Genomic DNA, 6,520 nt, shown 5'->3' on the forward strand with positions numbered 1-6,520 from the left:
GTCAGGCCATGCTCGTAGTCGATGCACCACTTCAATTTCCTCATGTTTCGGTGCCGGCAATTACTGTAGCCTAGAGCTAAGTCCTGTCAATGTACAATATAAATCTTCTTGAGGCGCCTCACGAATTCCATGTATTTAAATGTTCCTATGCCGCGAGTACACTTCCATAGTTTCGACAGTGTCTTTACACAGAACTATTTCGCTTACTGTTCCAGCTAATTTCATGCTGTACAGTCATGCATGCTGTATGATCACTCCATCTAGACTCGCTAACTTTATCATGGCTTCATAACTTCCTAACGCATGGCCAACAGTTCATACTTGTTAATAAAATGTCCCCTAATCTTTGCCCAGTTACCTCCGATGTGCCGCATGGCAGCATAGTCGGTCCATTATTATTTCTTATTTATATAAATGATTTATCTAATAACACTTCTTCCTGTTTGCGAATTTTCGCGGATGATTGTATCATCTCCCGCCCCTATAAATCTCCTATTGACCACCTGGCTCTCCAATCCAATCTTCATCTTACCAAAGAGTGGTGCAAAACATGGTTAATGACCCTTAACGCATCGAAATGTAGTCATCTCATTCAGCCGCGAACATAATTCTAGTTATGCATACTATATTCAAAGTGGCTTACTGTCTCACATCCCCCATTACAAATATCTCGGTGATAACCTTTCGTCAGATCTTTCACGGTCATTTCATACCACATCCATATGCGCCGTCCCCAGTAAGTGTTTACGCTACCTACGCCGTACCCTCGGAAGTTCCCTTGCTAATATTTGCAGACTAGCCTACATTACTGTTGCTCGCGCACAACTTGAGTTCACTTTCTCCATTTGGTCTGCTTATCATAATAAGATGGTCACCATTTCGTGCCACCAATGAGGTGGCACGATTCATCTCAAGAAACTATAACTACTATACAAGCGTCGCACAGATTAAAACTGATCTTTCTCTCCAATCTTAAGGCACGCGCCGTGACATCGCTCTACTAACAGTATTGCCCAAGTATGTACACTCCAATAGATCATGTTCCTTTCACCTCGGTATCCAATCCCGCACGTCCAAAGAATTGCACATTCATTTGAGTCTTACACAGATCTATGGTGACACTTTAGCTTATCATTCAACAGCACTTCCACGAGCCATCGGATTATGGAATAATCTACCAGACAGCATCGCAGCTCTGTCTAATCCTGATACATTCCATCACCAACTTAGTACACATTTCAGTGAAGCCGTCGTTTAACATGTTTCATATTCATGTTTCATTTCATATTCTGTCCGTTGCCTACAAAGTATTTACTAAGGTAATTGCAAATAGAATCAGGAACACCTTAGACTTCCATCACCCAAAGGACCAGGCAGGATTCCGCAAAGGCTACTCAACAATAGGCCATATTCACACTATCACTCAGGTGATAGAAAAATGTGCGGAATATAACCAACCTTTATAATACCTTTCATTGATTACGAGAAAGCGTTTGATTCAGTCGAAACCTCAGCAGTCATGGATGCATTAAGGAATCAGGGTGTAGACGAGCCGTATGTAAAAATACTGAATGATATCTATAGCGGCTCCACAGCCACCGTAGTCCTCCATAAAGAAAGCAACAAAATCCCAATAAAGAAAGGCGTCAGGCAGAGAGATACGATCTCTCCAATGCTATTCACAGCGTGTTTACAGGAGGTATTCAGAGACCTAGATTGGGAAGAATTGGGGATAAGAGTTAATGGAGAATACCTTAGTAACTTGCGATTCGCTGATGATATTGCCTTGCTTAGTAACTCAGGGGACCAATTGCAATGCATGCTTACTGACCTGGAGAGGCAAAGCAGAAGAGTGGGTCTAAAAATTAATCTGCAGAAAACTAAAGTAATGTTTAACAGTCTCGGAGGAGAACAGCAGTTTACGATAGGTAGCGAGGCCCCGGAAGTGGTAAGGGAATACATCTACTTAGGACAGGTAGTGACGGCGGATCCGGATCATGAGACTGAAATAATCAGAAGAATAAGAATGGGCTGGGGTACGTTTGACAGGCGTTCTGAGATCATGAACAGCAGGTTGCCATTATCCCTCAAGAGAAAAGTTTATAACAGCTGTGTCTTACCAGTACTCACGTACGGGGCAGAAACCTGGAGGCTTACGAAAAGGGTTCTACTTAAATTGAGGACGACGCAACGAGATATGGAAAGATGAATGATTGGTATAACGTTAAGGGATAAGAAAAGAGCAGATTGGGTGAGGGAACAAACGCGAGTTAATGATATCATAGTTGAAATCAAGAAAAAGAAATGGGCATGGGCAGGGCACGTAATGAGGAGGGAAGATAACCGATGGTCATTAAGAGTTACGGAATGGATTCCAAGGGAAGGAAAGCGTAGCAGAGGGCGGCAGAAAGTTAGGTGGGCGGATGAGATTAAGAAGTTTGCAGGGACAACATGGCCACAATTAGTACGTGACCGGGGTAGTTGGAGAAGTATTGGAGAGGCCTTTGCCCTGCAGTGGGCATAACCAGGCTCATGATGATGATGATGATGATGATGATGATGATGATGATGATATTCATGTTTAAGCTCAGGTTTATTCATGTTTCGGTTCATATTTTGAAGGTAAGCGTTTCGTTTCCCCCCCTTTTTTTACATTTGCTATAACACGCTTGATGAATTGCGTACTTATTCTGGAGTCATGCACTTTTTATGTTATCGTGTGCTTTAAACTATGTATTATATTTTTTTTCTCATTATTTCCGCATTGCTTATTCTCCTCTTCTTTCCTGCTGTTATGAGCACAAATTTTATTTACCATGTATTGCACCTTTTTTCTTTTTCATCTGGTTGGGTATGCACTGTTGGGATTTTTCGCAACCCTCCTTACACAGTGCCCTATGGGCCTGTAAGGTACTTCAAATAAATAAATAAATAAATAAATAAATAAATAAATGGAAGCATGTTGGGTCAAGAACCGACCATGAGGTATTCCGGTGGTCATATCGTGAAAATCTGAATTACCTTCGGTCATTTCAACAGCGGGAACCATAACGCATGAACACTGACCATAACACTAAAGAGTACCAAATGCTTTTTGAATATAAAAAAAAAGATTTATGAAGGTTTGAGCGATAATATGAATGCTAGTTTACGACACCAGACGCCGTCAATGATAGGCGCCTACTACGAGGAGATCGGGAGCCCAAGTGCCACCTTCCTCCTAAACTGTACCGAAAGGGGAGGCTCTCTCACCGCCCCCGTCACCTTGCGATGCACAACTGAGCCGTTGCCAGGCCTCTTTCACCCTCATCTGACGCTTATTTTTATGCGGGCTCTAATTTTCCACTTGCTCAATCTTTCAATTGACTAAAATCTTCTTTTCGCGCCACGATGGCTAAGTGAACTTGTATTACGCTGTTAAGGCCGAGGTCACGGCGTCATGGTCACGGGGTCAAACCCCAGCCGCGGCGGCTGCATTTCGATCGGTGGAAACGCAAAAATAGAAGTCCATTAGGCGCATGGTAAGAAACTCCAGGCGACCAAATCAATCTGGATTCCCCCACTACGACGTGCCTCGCAATTATATCGTGGTTTTGCCGCGTAATATCCTAAAATGTAATTTTAAGTTGAAGCTTGCTATATAATTGTTCGTGTGGGTGTGCTCGACTCTTATAGTACGTCTTTTAGCTTATTTCCGGCAAGAGCTGAAAGTAAGTGAAAGGCGCATTGAAGAGCAATTTAGCAATGTATCCTTCATTTCTAATGGTTTGGTGAGCTTCTACCTGTAGTGCACAAATACTTTCTAAATCTTCGAGTTGCTTCCAACATTGCTGTGAAACCATGCGATTACAAGCGCTTGAAAAGGTTATATAGGGTGTCCCAGCTAACGCTAGGCACGACGAACAAATAAAATAAGAATGTATAAAAGAACATAGTGCCAAATTAAATTTTAAGAACACGGAGTTCGGTCGTCAGAAGTTTGCAGATCATTGTAGTTTTTAAAATCGTAACTTGCACCGTATACTTAAGTGTCGCTATATTTACCAGCTGGGCTAATGATTCGCGTGTGTTAACGGTGTAGAGTGAGAACGTGATAATTGACGGTGTTTACATTTACAGCTTAAAGGGTCACTTAAGAGAAAAAGGATATGGGCTGCGTTGGTAAATTACCCTTCAACAATATCAAGAAAAGAACCCTAAACGCGGGAAGATGGTTCATAAGTAACAAAACACTGGAAAGCGCAGCACAGGTGGCGACACTACCTTCTGGAGCCCGCGCTAACTGGCGCGTCATGTCATGAATTTCGACACTTTCTGCTCGAGCCTAATTAAGCTTTTATTTTTAAACATGTGTTACGTTATATCGTAATCGAGAGAAAAACAAATATTAGTATGTCTTGAGAATTGTCATTTTGATGAAATGGCTCAAATAAGAGAAAATAAATTGAGATGTATCACATTACACTGACGTACCACCCCTGGGGTTTAACCGCAAAATTAAAGAAAAAAGGAAACCAAACACGCAGATGACAATAAAGCATTCAATTTCTCGATTATATAAACATATGTATATTATCGTAAAATAAAACTAGCTATCGACTTAATCAAGAAGGCTTTATGAATAGAAATATATTTGCTATATCTGTTCATGGTACCTGTAAGACGTACTAATGCGGTAGTTGATAATCCCTGAATTAGACTTGTGCAACGCACATGAACAAACATGGACGCAGACAAAATGACGGAACACACGAAGCGCTAAATTTTTCTAAATTTCATGTTTCTTTGTGCGAGTTTCCTTTTTCCGTCTCAATAACAAAGTTTTACTTAGGCCCGTATTCACAAAGGGAACCTACCCTTAACTTAGGACTGAAGTAACCGGTCGGTGCATAGCACGTTTCATAGACAAATCTTCTACTCAAGGTAAACCTTAATCGCCACTTAACTCACGGAAAGTACAACTACTGGCAACCTTAAGCGCGGCTTTCACTACATTCATGAAACAAACAAAATGGCCGACCGCTGCGACAGCCTCGCCGACTTCGCCGATTTCGTCGGACGTGTGGACGATGTTACGGACGATGAGGCACACCGATAACGAGCCGCCATTACGGCCAGTTGTACGGGATCGACAGAATCCCATAGAGGTGTACACAACGACGCGGAATGCTTTTCGCTGTACTGATTTTTCGAAGCGAGCGCTACCGCGGCTATTGGGAACGCTGCCGCTGGGCCAAAATGACGACGAGAGCGGTCACTCCGTTCCGCGGCTGCTCCAGCTCCTGATCGCACTGCAATTAAGCGGTGTCGGGAGCTACCAAAATGTCACCGACGACCTCCTTAATGTTTCACAAGCAACTGTGTCTCGAATCAACGCAAGCGCGTCAAGAATGATCACCGAGACTTTTGTTCCCGCAGCTGGTGAAGTTTCCCAACGCCAGTGAACCGGCAATGGTAATTAGGAAATTTTGCCCCGTCGCCCGGTTTCCTGGTGGGAGCGGATGCATAGACTTCACTCGTGCGCCGATCAGAAGTTCCGCCGGAGATAACGCGGAGGCCTTTCGCAATCGAGAGGACCACGTCTCCGTCAATATTCAGGTATGTTTATTACACTGTCATTGAGAGAATGCAACGAGCTGCGAGAGAAAGTAACGATGTCGTTGTTTAAAATTTTATTACTAGCAAACAATGTTACCGATTTCGCGTATACTCGATCGGTTATCCTGTTTCCGCAATTAGCGAACTTCAATATAAATGAGGTGTTCATACATCTCGCGCGTCACCGTATGAGAACACATGGAATGTCCTCATTAACTGTGTGACGGTTAAAATTGATGAGACACACGGTTGCCTACTTAGAGGACTATGGTGCTTAACATTACATAGAAACACTAGACATACAATTACTGTGTTCTTCGGCATAGCTGATGCATCATTATTTCCGTTTATTCCTATTACATTGAGCGCAGCCACTGCGATGAGCCGCCGTGGCTGCTGTCATTAATTTCATGCTTCAAGGAGACATCTCCAAAGAAAAAAAATTTGACCAGCTCATATACATACCATTTTTCCAAGCTGTGTCGTCAATAACTGTCCATTGTTCAGAGACTTCTATCGCAAATAATACCCCCGCAATAGCGATGAGTAGTGACCTGGGGACTTTTTTCATGTCTACGTCGCAGCGAAATGCCGTGCAGTCAGATACTTGTCGTCACTAGCGCCGCAATGCTGAAATTCCAAGTGCGTGTCTTGCAAGCGTCCCACATCACGCTGTGGACAATATATATTTAAACATCACTTGCTGTTGTGGAAAACGTGCGTCTGTATGCGTAAAATAAAATGAACATACATGCCTGTCGAGCCCTAACCACTGCTTCTTGTACGAAACAATGGTTTCCAAACAACCGCAAAAGAAGAGTAGAAGCCGATAATATTAAAAATTGAATGGGTGACTCACTCTCGAATAAGTTTTATTCAGAATGGTGGCACGAAACGAACGCCAGGAATAAGTGAGTATACA

General features: G+C 42.8%; 1 long non-coding RNA gene across 1 annotated transcript in view; it reads right to left on the minus strand.

Moving 5' to 3' along the window:
- LOC129384368 (uncharacterized) overlaps positions 1 to 6,275 on the minus strand; it is a 30,156-nt gene extending 23,881 nt beyond the window's left edge. The window contains exon 1 of the long non-coding RNA XR_008612099.2: positions 6,064 to 6,275. This is a non-coding gene — a long non-coding RNA (uncharacterized lncRNA). The remainder of the gene's footprint in view (positions 1 to 6,063) is intronic.
- Between the last annotated feature and the right edge of the window lie 245 nt (positions 6,276 to 6,520).

This window comes from Dermacentor andersoni, chromosome 8 (assembly GCF_023375885.2).
Source record: "Dermacentor andersoni chromosome 8, qqDerAnde1_hic_scaffold, whole genome shotgun sequence".
In the NCBI taxonomy this organism is placed as follows: domain Eukaryota; kingdom Metazoa; phylum Arthropoda; class Arachnida; order Ixodida; family Ixodidae; genus Dermacentor; species Dermacentor andersoni.